The sequence below is a fragment of the Hevea brasiliensis genome, chromosome 1 (genome assembly GCF_030052815.1).
Source record: "Hevea brasiliensis isolate MT/VB/25A 57/8 chromosome 1, ASM3005281v1, whole genome shotgun sequence".
In the NCBI taxonomy this organism is placed as follows: Eukaryota; Viridiplantae; Streptophyta; class Magnoliopsida; order Malpighiales; family Euphorbiaceae; genus Hevea; species Hevea brasiliensis.
The window spans coordinates 44117847-44136839 of record NC_079493.1 but is presented as its reverse complement, the minus strand read 5'-3'; positions in this window follow the sequence as shown (position 1 = coordinate 44136839).

The window sequence follows — 18993 nt, the reverse complement described above, 5'->3', positions numbered from 1 at the left end:
AAAATTTTTACTAACTGTTTCTTATTAATATTTGAGTTAATTATGGTTCCTGACTTTAGTTTAAATATTTTTCCGGACATTCTAGCTGTCCGGACCGACACCGGTCACCGGAACAGTAGGATGTACGGAGTGGTTATCGGGAGGGTGTTACATATGTGCCCAGCTCAATAACAGGAGGATTATCTCCACCAAATACATAGACTTTGGGTTGTTGGAACAAATCAGCCTTCGAGAGGAGATCGACGGGCTGCTAGGTAACATTGGGTGGACCAAGTTCACCAAACTTCAATTTCTAGCCTACCATAAGACCACCCTAGAGTTCCTAGGGAGTTTCAAGGCTACTCTATGGCCTACAGATCGGGAAGACAGGGGACAGATCGAGTTCAGGCTCCTTGGGGTTGACCGCATCATGAACATGGACGAGTTCAATGCAGTGTTTGGTTTTGATAGTGTTGGATTCCAAGAAATTCCACAAAATTGAATGATTTACAGCAGTGTGGAATTCTGGCACTCCATCGCACCAAACGCCAAAATTTACAACTCCAGCAAATCAAAATCCATTGGCATAAACAGTCCTACCCTTTGATACATGCACCGACTCTCTGCACACACCATAATGTGCTGAGGGGACAGCCTGGGCATGGTGAACGCCAGTAAACTCTTTTTCCTGTGGTGTATATGGTCATTGGACAGTGCTGCAGCACTGGTTTCTTCCTCTGGAACCATCTTTGCTGCCTATGTCACTAGCCTACAGGGTAAATAGTGCTTGGTGGCCTCATCACAACCCTTGCTCTGCACTTTGATTTCGTCCGGAGGCATAACAGGCTGGGCTCCATCGCTGGTATAACCGGAATAGACCAAACCATCTGCATATCCATGGGGATATGCAAGAAGGTTGGGAACATTTACTACCTGGTCGATGCTAAAGGCAATGTCGTCCCCAGAAGAGGAGAAGCACAAACAGAGCCTGGTGAATCGTCAAAGTGTGACACCCCTTACCCATGTACAGTATACCCGAATAAGTAATGCAACACGGTGTACCGGCACACTCTAATATACCTTAATTAATTTATATCATGCTTTTGAATATGATTTGTGAAATATAATTTATTAAAGCCATTTATAGAAATTATTATTTATTTGAGGTTCCGAAAATTTTAAAGAAAATCCGGTGGAGTACCGGCTAAAAATGGAGAAAACAGTTCTTCGGAACCTATTAAAAACACTTCCAGTATTTGTATTCAATCATATCAAACTCCAATATCCAAAAATCTCAACAATTTTCAATTTCGGTTCTCAACAACCTTTTCGTTTCTCAAACATCCATTTCTCGTAATACTCATATACAAAAATAAATAAATGCTCAAATTTTGCATTCATAACCATAACTTTCATTATTTACATGAACATCAAAATACATTACATAAGTTCAAATACATATGAGGAAGTAAAAATTAGCTACAAAATATCAAAATGACACCTAGTGTCCTACCAATGCACTGCAGGTGGTGAGGTGACACGGACACTGTGCAGAACTGCAGGATGGACTCACCCAGTCTGTGGTCTACTGGGCTCACGATCTGTATCTCCAGTACCTACGCGTGGCAAAAGCAACGCGCTAAGCAATAATGCTTAGTGGTGCAATAATATAATAAAAGAAAATAGCAGAAAATAAATATGTATAGAATGTTTATGATTTGTTTGTTTGGTATTGGTATATCCATCATTTCATTAACTTTGTTCACCTTCATTCATTTGGTTGCCCAAGTAACCTACACTAGACGACTGGACTGGATAAATAGGTAAACTGGCACTGGGTACCTAGTACCTCGGGCCGTCACACCATCGGTCACATATGCATCTCCCGGTGTGCAACAGAACAGCTAACAAGCTGTAAATACATCAGGCACAAGGCCAAATCTCAATGCAAGGTCAGAATGGCTAAAAGCCATAAAATCACGGAATGGCATATTGTCATGTGCAGTACTGCTAACTGAACCCTATTGGCATGCCAAACTATCCAAACCAATCTTGTTAGGTATACTAGGACATTTGAAACTTTTAAATTCTTCAATTTGTGAATTTCAAGTTTTGGTGTTACTATTCACCTCATTGGTCAACAAAAATGTTGACTTTTGGATAGGAAATATGTACATTGACTTTGGCACTCCCAACATACCACATTTTGTATTTAAAACTTGTTGGCATTAAGCATTAATACCATTTCTAAGCATTAAACCAAAGGAGCAGATTTTTCAGATTTTGTACCATAAATTTACTATTCCATTAGGAACTGTTACAGTGGAAATTTGAGGAATTGGTAAACATAAAAGTTGTTCCTTATTTTGTCTAGTTGAATTTCCTTTTTTGAATCACTCCATTTGGAGTTTTGTAGCTCCAGATATTGTCCAAAAACCACAGCTGGCCGGATTTCCATTCTGCAGAAATTACCATATCTATAGTAACATGAACAGTGACTGTGACTGCATATTTGAATAGGTTCTGGCCATAATTTGGGGTGGGTTTCTTCATGAAAGTTGTTTTTCTATGTCTTAACTTATTGCTATAAAAATTTCAGATCAATTGACCAAATCTACAGTGAGTTATGGCCAAATGAACAGTTACTGTTCATTTGGTCATTCTGCAGAATCAGTTGCAGGGTATCCGGATTGGGGCCAACTTTTGGTCCTCTTGCTTTGGTCTTTTGGACATGGTTTCTTCAGTAAAAATGTGCCATTATAAGCCTAGTTTCATGTCCAATTGGCCAAACACCAATTGGACCTACACAGCCAAAGTTATGGCTGTCTAAATGGACTGAAATTTCAGTCATCATTCTGCACCCTCTAGGCAGCACACTCATTCCCTTTGCCATGCTTTATTTCAGTCCCAATTAAGGTCAAATTCCTTCAAATGGTCACTAATTGACCATTAGGATTTTCTTTAACAATTTCATAAGCCAAGCCAATTTTCACTCCCCAAAACCCTAGCTTCACATTATAATTTCTACAAGATGCCTTAGTTAGCATACCAATTCATCATCCATATATATATATATATCCTAAACATCATTTTTAGTCCACTCTAAGACCAACAAAACACTTATTCCTATACCTTCAATAGGGCTTCCGAATTCTCTAATGGACATACACATGAGTTTGGTTCATTTCATTCACAAATACTTGTTGGTTTCAAGTCCCTAACATAGAAAATAAAAGTTTTAAGTAGATAGGTGCACTAACCTCTTGTAGGCAGATTTTTCCCAACCCAAAACTTCACTTTCCTTCACTTCCTAGGCTGCCAAACACTCTCCCAAGATGAGTGGACAACTTTTAATGAAAGGGGTTTAGGGTTTATGGTGAAAAGAAGGGAGAAAGTAAGCTTTGATTGAAGTTGTCAATGGGGGTTGGCTATGGGCAAGGGTTTCGGCTGGAATGGGAAAGAGATGGCTGCTGGTTTTTTCTTTATTTCTTGGTCTCAATTATCTCTTTTATTAGTTAGTCAAATGGTTACTTAATTATGATTGGTTATAGTTTTCTTAATGATATCACCATGATGTCATAAATAAACCTTTTCCTCTTTTTCTTTTCTTTCCTCCACTACTCATTTTCAATTTAATTTCTAGTATTGTTTATTCATATTTTATGTCATATTAATTATTTACTCAACTGGATAAGTCGGCCAAAAATCACCTCTGAAGGCGAAATGACCAAAATGCCCTCCGTTTGGCTTAATGGGTCAAAATTGTCTGTACCGATTGAAAAATTTTTCTAGGTATTTTATTGGCATTCTAATGCCATAGGAACCTCAATGACCCTTCTCTGGAGTTCCAAAAATTATTTTATGAATTTTTCCCCGAGTCTAGGGCTCCTCGTTGCGAGAACCGCAACTTCCCTCTGGTTACCCATCGCTAGGGCACCGGCTCGTTTAACTTGTTTGTATTTTATTTCTAAAATTTTTTACTAAATTTTTCTTATCAATATTTGAGTTAATTATGGTTCCTCACTTTAGTTTAAATATTTTTCCGGACATTCTAGCTGTCCGGACCGACACCGGTCACCGGAATAGTAGGATGTACGGAGTAGTTACCGGGAGGGTGTTACAACTCTTTCCCTCTAATTTAAATTTCGTCCTCGAAATTTACCTGATGCAAACAGTTGAGGGAACTGTTGCCTCATCGTCTCTTCACTTTCCCAAGTTGCCTCTTCAGTGTTATGGTGCCTCCATAGCACTTTCAACAGTGGAATCTGCTTGTTCCTCAACTCTTTCACTTCCCGAGCCAGGATCCGTAGAGGTTCTTCTTCATATGTCAAATCCGGTTGTATTTCAATTTCTTCCCTGGAGATGACATGTGAAGGATCTGAGCGGTATCTTCTGAGCATGGATACGTGAAACACATTGTGGATCTTGTCCAGCTCTGGTGGTAAAGCTAGCCTATAGGCCACTGGACCCACACGTTCAATGACTTCATATGGGCCAATGAACCTAGGGCTTAACTTACCTTTTCTTCCGAACCTCAATACCTTCTTCCACGGTGACACCTTGAGGAACACTTTGTCGCCAATCGTATTCTATTTCTTTTCTCTTCAAGTCGGCATAGGATTTACATGCATGCGAGGCAACCTTGATTAGCTTTGATTAGTTTCACTTTCTCCTCGATCTGTTTCACGTGTCTGGCCCTACCAGCTTATCTTCGCCCAATTCAGTCCAGCACACTGGAGTTCTACATTTCCTCCCATATAGTGCTTCATATGGGGCCATTTGGATGCTAGCTTGATAGCTATTGTTGTATGCAAATTCTGCCAGTGGGAGGTATCTATCCTAACTTCCCTCAAACTCAATGACACAACTCCTCAGCATATCCTCAAGGACCTGACATATATTTCATGTTATTGTTATCATTTCAGTTCAATATTTGTATTAATTCAATTGGTTCAATTGTTTACCTGGATTACTCTTTCTGATTGCCCATCCGTCTGAGGATGGAAAGCTGTGCTGAAGTGGAGTTGTGTACCCAAGGACTCATGCAACTTCTTCCAAAATCTCGATGTGAACCTTGGGTCTCGATCAGATATGATGGAAAGTGGAATTCCATGCAGTCTAACTATCTCACTGATATACAATTCTGCTAACTTCTCTACTGAGTAGTCAGTCCTAACTAGCAGAAAGTGTGCAGACTTCATCAATCTATCAACTATCACCCATGTTGCATCATGTTTCTTCCGGGTGAGAGGTAAACCACTTACAAAATCCATGGTGACCCGATCCCATTTCCATTCAGGTATACGTATAGGCTGTAGCAAACCCGATGGAACTTGATGTTCTGCCTTAACTTGCTGACATGTCAAGCATTTAGTCACGTAGTCAGCTATGTCCTTCTTCATACCCAACCACCAATACTGAAGCATCAGATCCTGATACATCTTTGTACTTCCTAGGTGCATAGCATATACACTAGTGTGTGCCTCTTTTAGAATACTGACCTTCAATTCCCCATTATCTGGTACACACAGCCTTCCTTTGTAGTGCAGACACCCATCTGCTTTCACCTCATAATCAGCTACTTTTCCCTCTGGGATTTTGCTCATAATAGCCAGTAACTTTTCATCTACTTTTTGTCCATCTAAAATCTGCTGTAGCAGGTTTGGCCTCACTTGCAACTCAGCCAAAATAGCTCCATCTCGAATCAAAGATAGACGGGCATTCAATGATCTCAAAGCTGTGATGGACTTTCTGCTCAAAGCATCAGCAACTACATTTGCCTTCCTAGGATGGTAGTCAATTACACAATCATAGTCCTTCAGGAACTCAATCCATCGTCTCTGTCTAAGGTTGAGCTCCTTCTGAGTTGGCAAATATTTCAGGCTTTTTTGGTCTGTGTAAATGTAGCACTTTTCACCATACAAGTAATGCCTCCATATCTTCAGTGCGAAGATAATTGCTGCAAGCTCTAGATCATGGGTAGGGTAATTTTGTTCATGTGGCCTTAGCTGCCTGGAAGCATAGGCGACCACCTTCCCCTCTTGCATCAATACACACCCTAACCCATTATGAGAGGCATCACTGTAGACCACAAAGTCCTTTCCTGACACTGGCTTTGTTAACACTGGTGCCTCTGTCAACATAGCCTTCAACTTCTCAAAACTGGTCTGACATGAAGGAACGGAAGCGTGAAAAACACAAGATTATACCATTGAATTCAAAAATTTTCACCTAGGGTCACATGCACCATGCAAGATTTATTTTTATCTATTTAATTTCAATGATAAACAACATATTAAAACTCTTTTAATATGTTTTTGGATCTGTATTTGCCATTTAAGATTTTAAAATTAATCAGATTAATTTTAGAACCCTAGATTAAATCAAGAACGATTACACTAACCTCTTGATGTGCTGCAGCGTGTCTGCGCCTTTGAGATTCGTCTTCAGGACACCAGATGTTGTCCCTCTAGCTTGTCCACACCAAGAACACCTATGGCAGCCCTTGAACAGGTTCTAAAGCCTTTTCTATTAATTAGAAATTCAAGTTCTGCCTTTTAAGAGATTAGAGATGTAAACAGGACACTAGAAACAATTTCTAGTGTTCTTAATTCAAGAGATTGATGGCTAATCTCTTTGAATTGATGAGAGATGAAGAGAAATAGCTGGAGAGGCTCAAAGTGGCGTGACAATTGAGAGGAGAGGCTGCTGGTTATGTTTTCTTTTCATAACCACACTTAAATAGCTAGGTTAACACATTAAACCCTTGCCACATGTCACCCTTTGATTAGCTCTAGGTTTAAGTGACCCAATCACATTGTGCCAAGTGTCAAACCTATATTTAATCTTGATTTTAATCATCTTACATGATTAAAAATATTTGGCAAGCTTATGTGTTATGCCATGTGTCACCATCTCATGGTGCCACGTGTCACACTGCAAAATGACCAAAATGCCCCTGTGTCTTAATTTTGAGTTCTTAACCCAAAATAATTATTTTCTTCTTCTAATTAATTTATATCAAATATAAATTAATTAATTAATCTCTATTAATTAATTTCTCATCAATTAAATTCATATTTAAACACTTTAAATATAAATTTAATTTATACTACACATCCAATAATCTAGATTTGGTTTCAAGTCATGCTAGGGACTTTGCAATTTTATTGCAAACCAAATCTATTTAATTAATCAATTAAACTCTTTAATTAATTAATTAAATCATATTTAAATAGGTGATAACTTGTGTATGTGTGTGACTTACTAGGCTCATCACTAATTGGCAATGAGACATGATATCAACTCTTAATATCATCAGAACTCTTTCTTACCATAAATGATTTCTCTAAATCATTTTATGAACCTCATAGACCATGGTTAACACCTAGCATAGCATGCCATGGCCACCCAATTAGTAATAAGATTTACCTTAAATGAACCTATAATCATATGTTACCATGCACTAGAATCTCTCTCTGTTACAAAATCCCAACTCAAGCCGAGTCATGGTTTATGTCAAACTCCATTTGCTATGAATATTATGTTCTCTTTTAATTCCAGTTCTTGATTAAAAGATTTTTCTCATCGAAACTCTTTCTCAATAAATCTATCTGTCTCCGCCAGAACTTGAAACATCAAGAACAATTAAATGAACATAGGATTTTATCTCTATTTACTTAGAGGAACAGATTCCATCTTGATCAACACCTACCTCCATATATAACTAGTGAGCCAACACATGCCCATATACCCATACATAGTACAAGTATGAAAGCAGATCAAACTCAAACTACCTATATACAAGATAACTGTATATCTCAGTCTAAAGATTATATGCATCGATATGATTTATGACAAAACATTGACAAGAGTAAACTCCATGTGCTTGTCATAAGTGTCACCGGTTCGACCTACTTATCATTTATAAGTGCCTATCATGTTTGTTATATGGCATGAGACTCACCATTCCATCTTATTTATATCTCATATAAATAACTTGGGAACAAACATGAATACAATCTTTCTGGATAAGTCATGTCCTTATTATGAAGTATCCTCGATTGTGAACCTATTTATGATACTTTGTGCTAGAAATATTGTCACTCATATTCTTAACAACTTAAGAATAATATTTCTAACAAAATATCAATGGACCTTTTCTATTACACATAAATATATTATGTAAACTAAAAATTGGAAATGCCTTATAAAAATAAAATAAATACAAGATACATACTAAATGATATGATCTAGGGCATACTACTAACAATCTCCCACTAGCACTAGAGCCATTCATTACAATACCTTAGACCCATCTTCTCAAGATGTCAGTCTAACTGTGCTTGTGACAAAGGCTTAGTGAATGAATCACCGGATTTTCACCGATGCTATTTTCTGCATGGCTATATTGCCTTGCCCAACTATATCTCTGATAATGTGGTAGCGCCTTTCTATTTGTTTGGATTTCTGGTGAGACCTTGGTTCCTTAGCTCAGAGGATCGCTCCATTGTTGTCACAAAGGTAATGGAACCGCGACTCAATGGAAGGAACTACCGTAAGTTCTCACATGAACTTCTTTATCCAAATGACTTCTTTTGCAGATTCGATGCAGAATATACTCACCTCGATGAGTGGAATCTGCAATGCGTGCTCGCTTGGAACTCTTCCAACCGATCGCACCTCCATTACAAATGAACACATATCCAGAGGTAGACTTTCTATCATCGATATCTGATTGGAAATCAGAATCAGTATAACCATCCAATTGCAAGTCTCCACCTCCATAAATCAAGAATAAATCCTTAGTTCTTCTCAAGTACTTAAGGATATTCTTGACTATCCAGATGTTCCAAACTGGATTGGATTGATACCGCTAGTCAAACTAACAAGATATGCGATATCCGCCTAGTACACAACATTGCATACATTAAACTTCCAATAGCCAAGCATATGGAATCCTGCCATCTTATCTCTTTCTTCAGGTGTCTTTGGAGACATCTCTTTAGAAAGGTGGATACCATGTCTCACTGGTAACAATCCTCTCTTGGAATCAAGCATGTTAAACCTCTTTAACACCTTTTCCAAGTATAGACTTTGGGATAAACCAATTATTCTTTCGCTCTATCTCTATAGATGCGAATCCCAAGAATATAGGTTGCCTCCCTAAGTCTTTCATGGAGAATGTATTTGACAACCATACCTTTATAGTCCAACATACCCGTATCATTACCCATCAACAGATGTCATCCACATATAAGACAAGGAAAGTGATAGCACTGTCACTAACCTTCTTATATACACATGGCTCATCCTCATTTTTGATAAAACCAAAAGATTTAATGGCTTCATCAAAACGGATGTTCCAACTCCTCGAAGCTTGTTTCAACCCATAAATGGATCGCTTTAGCTTGCATACCTTGGAACCATCTTGGGATTCAAATCCCTTAGGTTGTTCCATGAAAATGTTTTCTTCAATGTATCCATTGAGAAAAGCTATTTTGACATCCATCTGCCAAATCTCATAATCATAGTATGCAGCTATTGCTAATAAAATCCTAATTGATTTAAGCATGGCAACAAAGCAGAAAGTCTCCTCATAGTCTATTCCTTGCCTTTGGCGAAACCCTTTCGCTACTAGCCTTGCCTTATAGGTCTCTACCTTTCCATCAGAACCAATTTTCTTCTTGAAAACCCATTTGTTCCCTATAGGTACAATACCTTTAGGTGGGTCAACAAGATCCCAAACTTGATTCTTATACATGGAATCAATCTCAGATTTCATAGCATCAATCCATTTTGAAGAGTCTATATCTGATATAGCTTCTTCATAGGTAAGTAGATCATCTCCATGATCTACTTCTTCATAAGTAGACAACTCTTGTTCTTCTTCATGAAGAAAACCATATCTCACTGGTGGGTGAGATACCCTGGTTGTTCTACGAGGAACAAATTGTAGATGTTTCATCAACGGGTATAAGTTGACTAGGTGGATCTATATCCATCTGATCTGTTGGTTGGTCAGAATTCTCCAATTCTAACTCTATTTGCCTTCCTTTGCCTCCTTCTTGAACAAACTGTTGTTCAAGAAATGTGGCATCTCTACTTATCACAACCTTTTGTGAAGTAGGCAAATAAAAATAATATCCAAAACTATCTTTTGGATATCCAACAAATCGACCTTTTTCTGATCTGGTCTCCAATTTATCAGTGTTCAGCTTTTTGATATAAGCTGGACAACCCCAAATCTTAACATGCTTAAGACTTGGTTTTCTTCCATGCCATATCTCATAAGGTGTGGAAGAAACTGATTTTGATGGAATCCTATTCAGAATATACAAAGCTGATTCTAATGCAAATCCCCAAAAGAAGATTGGCATATCAGTATAGCTCATCATACTACGTACCATATCCAATAGGGTACGATTTCTCCTTTCAGATACACCATTCAGTTGTGGCGTTCCTGGAGGAGTCAGCTGAGAAACAATGCCATGCTCTCTCAAGTATTCATCAAATTCAGTACTCAAATATTCACCTCCACGATCTGATCGAAGAGCTTTAATACTCTTTCCTGTTTGATTTTCTACTTCAGATTTAAATTCTTTGAACTTTTCAAAGGATTCATGTTTGTATTTCATCAAATACAAATACCCAAATTTTGATTTATCATCAATAAAGATAATAAAATAATGAAAGCCCCCTCTAGCCATTTCTTTAAATGGACCACATACATCACTATGTATTAGCTCCAAAATATTTTTAGCTCTTAGCCCTTGTCCAACAAAGGGTGATCTAGTCATTTTGCCCTGAAGGCAAGATTCACAAGTTGGAGTAGGCTCAGAGCCCAATGAGGATAAAATCCCCATTTTCTCCAATTTTGTAATCCTATCTTCTACAACATGACATAACCTTAAGTGCTAAATTTATTTTGAACTTGAGTTGGTTTTCACCATGGCATTGCATTCATTTAGATTGCTATACTCTGGCTAGTGGAAACACTTTCTTACTGGCAATGGAAACACTTTTCTGTTAGCAATGGAAACACTTTCCTGTTGGCAGTGGAAACACTTTCCTTTGCCTTTGTCAGCTTTGGTCTTCCCTTTCTGTTTAGCTATTTTCTTGGAAGGACCAGGAATCTGAAGTTTCTTTTTCTTATTGCCCTTCTTCTTGTTGGACTTTCCAGCAGAAGAAGATGCAACCAAAGCTACCTCTTTTCTTTTATTGCCTGGCATATTCTTTTGGGCAATAACCAGCATGTTGAGTAATTCAGCTAAGGTGCATTCCTGTTTAGTCATATGGAAATTTGTCACAAAATTCCCAAAAGACTCAGGAAGGGACTGAAGGATCAAATCCGTTTGTAGTTGGAAATCCATGTTGAAGTCAAGATGTTCCAAGCTGCTCAATCACCGAATCATCTTGTGGACATGATCCCCAACATTACATCCCTCGGACATCCTCATACGGAATAACTGTTTAGATATCTCATACCTAGCATTCTGCTGTGCTCACCATACAACTCTTGTAGGTGAAGGAGGATCTCACTAGCACTCTGCATGTTCTCATGTTGCTTCGTAACTCATTACTCATAGAAGCAAGCATGTAACACTTAGCTCTCATATCATGCTCCTTCCACTTGTCCAAAGTATCATGTTCCTCTTGTGTGGCCTCTGGAGGTAAGAGACCAGGAACATTTGAATCTAGAACATATCCTATATGTTCAAGGTTCAAGACAAGTTTCAAATTTCTTAGCCAATCGCATGATTAGGTCCTGTCAACCTATTGCGATCAAGTATGCTTGTAAGGATATTGGATGGTGGTGGTTGTTACGTGCTCATTATTATCGGAAAATTAATTGCGAAATAACCAGATTAATTAGTAAATGTATCATGTAATTAACCAAATATGATTATGGTCTTTTAATCAAATTGGTCCTCCCACTAGCTTAGCGAATCCTACATTTCCAAAGTAGAAAGCGGAAATCCTAGTTGGATGGATTTCTAGTGGGTGATTGAATTCTTATAATTCTATTGATCATCCTCGGTACATCCATTATTGGAATTACAATAAACTATAAGTGAGCAACTCCTTGCCCATCACATCTCATGTGAGGTTCAATCCTTTGCTAGCCCCTAATGCTCAAAATCTCGGTACATCCAATATTGACTTATCTTGCATTAGTTAAGTTGATCCCATTGAGCGATAATTATGCAAATAATTTTAATGTCCTCAGTACATCCAATATTGGCCACCAAACCATTTACATATTTACAACATCTCATGCTTAACAATTATTCTTAAGAAAATCTCTTAAATTAATTGCATCTCATGCAACTATTTAAAATTTCTTAAAATAATTGCCCCAATGGAGGGCTTATGTTATAATTACTTTAATTATAGCATTTCCAACTTAATCATTTGTTTGGAAGATTTTATAGCCATCCTAATTACTATTAAGGTCTCACTTTGCACATTATCCATTTAGCATGCATATATCATATAATTGCATACATTCCCATACATCTCATGCATTCATGGATAAGCAGTAAATATGGTATGATCATGGACTTTCTAAGGGATTCAATTCTGAGCCACCAAGAATTGAATCGGGCATTCCTAGGTGCATTTCATTCATTCATTTTACAAGAGTTGCTGAAGGAGTACATAATCAACACTTGATATTGAATTCCTCCTTTGGTCCCACCAATGCTCTTGACCTCCTTGAACTTCTTGCAATCCAATATTACATAGTAATCCTTGGCATACCAAGGCGAATTTACAAGAACTTAAATAAATGAAATTACAACCCAAAAATATTACAAACTTAATAATACATGCCCAAAAAAAAATTAAAATAAATTAATTAATTTACAATCCCAAAGAAACATAAAAGAAATAAATCCAATCACATTGGTCTTTTATAGTCCATGATCATCCATCATGCATATCACTATTTAACAATTAAATAAAACATACATACTTAAATTAAATTGAATATCTCATATTCAACTTAAAAATCAGATTTGAATATGATTCAAATAAATTTAAAAATTCAGATTTGAATCTCATTCAAACAAATTTAAAAATTCAGATTTGAATCACATTCAAACAACTTCAAAATTCAGATTTGAATCACATTCAAACATTTTTTTAAAAAATCAGATTTGAATCACATTCAAATATTTTTAAAAATCAGATCTGAATTTTATTGAATCAATTTTAAAAAATCAGATTTAAATATGATTCAAACAACTTTAAAAATTCAGATTTGAATCACATTCAAACAACTTTTAAAATTTAGATTTGAATCACATTCAAACAATTTTTAAAATTCTGATTTGAATCATAATTTAATTGTGTGATTAAAACAACTAATTAAACACTTTAATTAGTCAAAGAATAGGCCTTAGATCATACAACAATTGCAGAATTAAAAGCCAAACCTTGAACCACCCAAGGAACCATTGTTGCCGCCACCAATGGTGGCTTCACCATGTGTGCCGCCACACCTCATGATCCAACCAGCAATGAATCTCTTGATCTCATGATCAAACACACAATTAAATTATATAATCAACAATCTAAATGGCAAATATAGTGGCTCTGATACCAATTGAAGGCAGGCGTGAAAAACACAAGATTATACCATTGAATTCAAAAATTTTCACCTAGGGTCACATGCACCATGCAAGATTTATTTTTATCTATTTAATTTCAATGATAAACAACATATTAAAACTCTTTTAATATGTTTTTGGATCTGTATTTGCCATTTAAGATTTTAAAATTAATCAGATTAATTTTAGAAACATATATTAAATCAAGAAATATTACACTAACCTCTTGATGTCTTTGCAGCGTCTGCGCCTTTGAGATTCGTCTTGAGGACACGGATGTTGTCCCTCTAGCTTGTCCACACCAAGAACACCTATGGCAGCACTTGAACAGGTTCTAAAGCCTTTTATATTAATTAGAATTTCAAGTTCTGCATTTTAAGAGATTAGAGATGTAATCAGGACACTAGAAACAATTTCTAGTGTTCTTAATTCAAGAGATTGATGGCTAATCTCTTTGAATTGATGAGAGATGAAGAGAAATAGCTGGAGAGGCTCAAAGTGGCGTGACAATTGAGAGGAGAGGCTGCTGGTTATGTTTTCTTTTCATAACCACACTTAAATAGCTAGGTTAACACATTAAACCCTTGCCACATGTCACCCTTTGATTAGCTCTAGGTTTAAGTGACCCAATCACATTGTGCCAAGTGTCAAACCTATATTTAATCTTGATTTTAATCATCTTACAAGATTAAAAAAAATATTTGGCAAGCTTAAGTGTTATGCCATGTGTCACCATCTCATGGTGCCACGTGTATCACTGCAAAATGACCAAAATGACCCTGTGTCTTAATTTTGAGTTCTTAACCCAAAATAATTATTTTCTTCTTCTAATTAATTTATATCAAATATAAATTAATTAATTAATCTCTATTAATTAATTTCTCATCAATTAAATTCATATTTAAACACTTTAAATATAAATTTAATTTATACTACACCTCCAATAATCTAGATTTGGTTTCAAGTCATGCTAGGGACTTTGCAATTTTATTGCAAACCAAATCTATTTAATTAATCAATTAAACTCTTTAATTAATTAATTAAATCATATTTAAATAGGTGATAACTTGTGTATGTGTGTGACTTACTAGGCTCATCACTAATTGGCAATGAGACATGATATCAACTCTTAATATCATCGAACTCTTTCTTACCATAAATGATTTCTCTAAATCATTTTATGAACCTCATAGACCATGGTTAACACCTAGCATAGCATGCCATGGCCACCCAATTAGTAATAAGATTTACCTTAAATGAACCTATAATCATATGTTACCAAGCACTAGAATCTCTCTGTTACAAAATCCCAACTCAAGTGAGTCATGGTTTATGTCAAACTCCATTTGCTATGAATATTATGTTCTCTTTTAATTCAGTTCTTGATTAAAAGATTTTCTCATCGAAACTCTTTTGAATAAATCTATCTGTCTGGCAGAACTTGAAACATCAAGAACAATTAAATGAACATAGGATTTTATCTCTATTTACTTAGAGGCAGATTCCATCTTGATCAACACCTACCTCCATATATAACTAGCAGGAGCCAACACATGCCCATATACCCATACATAGTACAAGTATGAAAGCGATATCAAACTCAAACTACCTATATACAAGATAAGCTGTGCTATCTCAGGTCTAAAGATTATATGCACTGATATGATTTATGACAAAACATTGACAAGAGTAAACTCCATGTGCTTGTCATAAGTGTCACTGGTTCGGCCTACTTATCATTTATAAGTGCCTATCATGTTTGTTATATGGCATGAGACTCACCATTCCATCTTATTTATATCTCATATAAATAACTTGGGAACAAACATGAATACAATCTTTCTGGATAAGTCATGTCCTTATTATGAAGTATCCTCGATTGTGAACCTATTTATGATACTTTGTGCTAGAAATATTGTCACTCATATTCTTAACAACTTAAGAATAATATTTCTAACAAAATATCAATGGACCTTTTCTATTACACATAAATATATTATGTAAACGGAAAAGTGGAAATGCCTTTTATTAATAAAATATATACAAGATACATACTAAATGATATGCTCTAGGGCATACTACTAACATGACACTTGTCATTCCAGTCAAATCTAACATTCTTGTGTAACAACTTGGTCATTGGAGCAGCTATTAAGGAAAATCCTTTCACAAATCTTTTGTAATACCCAGCTAACCCCAAGAAGCTTCTGACCTCAGTTGTATTTCTGGGAGGCTTCCATTCCATCACTGCTTCTATTTTCTTGGGATCCACCCTAATCTCATCAGCTGACACTATGTGTCCAAGGAATGCAATCTCATTCAACCAAAAGTCACACTTGGACAACTTAGCATACAGCTTCTTTTCCCTTAGGGTTTGCAGAACAATCCTCAAATGCTCATCATGTTCTTCCCTAGTCTTGGAATACACCAAAATATCATCAATAAAGACCACTACGAACCGATCTAAGTGTGGATGGAAGATACGGTTCATAAGGTCCATGAATGCCGCTGGTGCATTTGTTAGGCCAAAGGGCATCACTAGGAACTCATAATGCCCATATCGGGTCCTGAATGCAGTCTTTGGCACATCTGCATCCTTTACCCTCAACTGATGATACCCTGATCTGAGATCAATCTTAGAAAATACTCCTGCTCCCTTCAACTGATCAAACAGATCATCAATTCTAGGCAACGGATATTTGTTCTTCACAGTCACTTTATTCAACTGCCGGTAATCAATGCAAAGCCTCAAAGTCCCATCCTTCTTTTTCACAAACAGACCGAGCTCCCCATGGTGACACCTTTGGGCGTATAAACCCCTTATCTAGCAACTCTTGCAATCGAGTTTTCAACTCCTCAATTCGATGGGTGCCATCCTATAAGGAGCAATGGAAATGGGTCTTTGTACAGTTGTCTCAATAGCAAATTCAACTTCCCTTTACGGCGGCAAGCGAGCAATTCTTCAGAAATACTGGAAGTCTTTTCTGTGGGTATATCACTCAAATTTGGCTTAGCACGCCTAGTATCCACCACATGTGCTAGGTAGGCTTCACGACCTTTTCTCATCATTAAATCTTTGCAATGGTGAGATGACATTGGACAAGAAATCATCCTTTCACCCACAACGGTGATCTCATTACCCTCGAAGTTGTCAAAGAAATTCTCTTCAATTTGCAATCAACTATTGCACGATGACGTGACAACGGTCCATTCCCAAAATCACATCAAACTCGTGGAAGGGCAACTCAATCAGTGCGCCAGAATTCATACCCCTAAATCCTTAATGGGCAACCCTTGTATACTTTGTTCACCACTACACTGTGGCCCAATGGATTAGTGACCAGAATGTCTTGGTCACTCTCCCCTACTAGTATCCCCCTTTCTACGGGTAGGTTGATGCAGATATATGAATGAGTGGATCCTGGATCCACCAATGCATCTGCAGTGTATTGTAGAGGAGAACGTACCCCACGATGACGTCAGGGCATCTTGCTCCTCTGAGCTCTTAGGGCATAATTTACGGTAGGTGGTGCATTATCGGCCTCTCTGCGCTCGGATGCGAGCCTCTGTGATGGTCCCACTGCATCGATTTGCAGTTTTCTACCCCTCTGTGGTGCAGGAGCAGGTCTATCTGCTTGTGTTGGAGCAGCTGTAGTAGTTCTACGTGGGCAGTTCCTCAGCTGATGCTCTGTCGACCCACATCTTGATCAGGCACCAGTTACTCTCCAACATTCCCCCTTGTGCCATTTCAGACAGTGTGGACTTGCAGAAGATGTTGGGGCTGGTCCCCTGAACCCCATCCCTGGAGAGCTGCTCACTGATGGTGTGGACTGACTTCTCCTAGGGGTGAGCGTGGCACAGGCCCTGAGGTGACCACGACCTTGTGGTTGACCGTAACTGCATGCGGGTGGACCTCTGAACTTCTTCCAGTGCGGGAGATGAACTAGACCGACTGGTCCCCTCTTCTCGCTATCTATCCCTTACAGTGCGCTCCTTTGATTCTTACTTTTTCAACCCTTATTGCAGCTTCCACTAACTTGCTAAATTCTGTGATTCCCAAGGCAGTGAGCTGGATCTTGATATTGTCATTTAGTCCCTCTTCAAATCTCTTACACCTTTCAGCTTCATTAGGGACTATCTCCCTTCCGTAGCGGCTTAATCGGACAAATTCCTTCTCATACTCGGCCACTGATAGCTGTCTCTGCCTCAGGTTAATGAACTCTCTTCTTCTCTCTTCCAGGTATACAGTACCCACATATTTCTTCTTGAACTCGGAGAGAAAGAAGTCCCAAATTCTGACTTACAGCTGCACTTCACTGGACACAGTGTCCCACCATTCGTAGGCATCATCTTGCAACAAGGATACTGCAGCTTCTAGATTTTGCTCTGAGGTGCAGTGGAGTTGTTTTAAGACTCTGCCCGTTCTGTTCAACCAATTCTCGGCTGCAACAGAGTCATCTTCTCTCTTACCGAAAAAGTCCACTGCTCCAAACTTTCTTAGCCTTTCCAGGTGTGATTTCTGCTGTAGAGCTGGTGATGGTGGTGGTGCTGGCATTACTCCAGCCATTTGTCTAAAGAAGTCAGCCATTTGTTGGAACATGGCCTGTGGAGGCTGAGCAGGCTCGGCTTGAGCTGGCGGAGCAGGTTCTCCCATGCCCCCAGTCTCCGCTGCTGCAGGTGGAGCATGACTCTCCACTTCCTCCTCGACTGCTCTTTGAGATGAAGGGTCCATATCCTATTTAACAAAGACAAACAGATATGCGTTAGTGTCACCTCGACTCTTACAAATGCAATGCATGGTATGGACTCAATCTAGGCCCAGAAACGCCTAAACCGTGCTCTGATACCACTAAATGTGACACCCCTTACCCGTGTACAGTATACCCGAATAAGTAATGCCACAAGGTGTACCGGCACACTCTAATATACCTTAATTAATTTATATCATGCTTTTGAATATGATTTGTGAAATATAATTTATTTAAGCCATTTATCGAAATTATTATTTATTTGAGGTTCCGAAAATTTTAAAGAAAATACGACGGAGTACTGGCTAAAAATGGAGAAAACAGTTCTTCGGAACCTATTAAAAACACTTCCAGTATTTGTATTCAATCATATCAAGCTCCAATATCCAAAAATCTCAACAATTTTCAATTTCGGTTCTCAACAACCTTTTCATTTCTCAAACATCCATTTCTCGTAATACTCATATACAAAAATAAATAAATGCTCAAATTTTGCATTCATAACCATAACTTTCATTATTTACATGAACATCAAAATACATTACATAAGTTCAAATACATATGAGGAAGTAAAAATTAGCTACAAAATATCAAAATGACACCTAGTGTCCTACCAATGCACTGCAGGTGGTGAGGTCACACGGACATCGTGC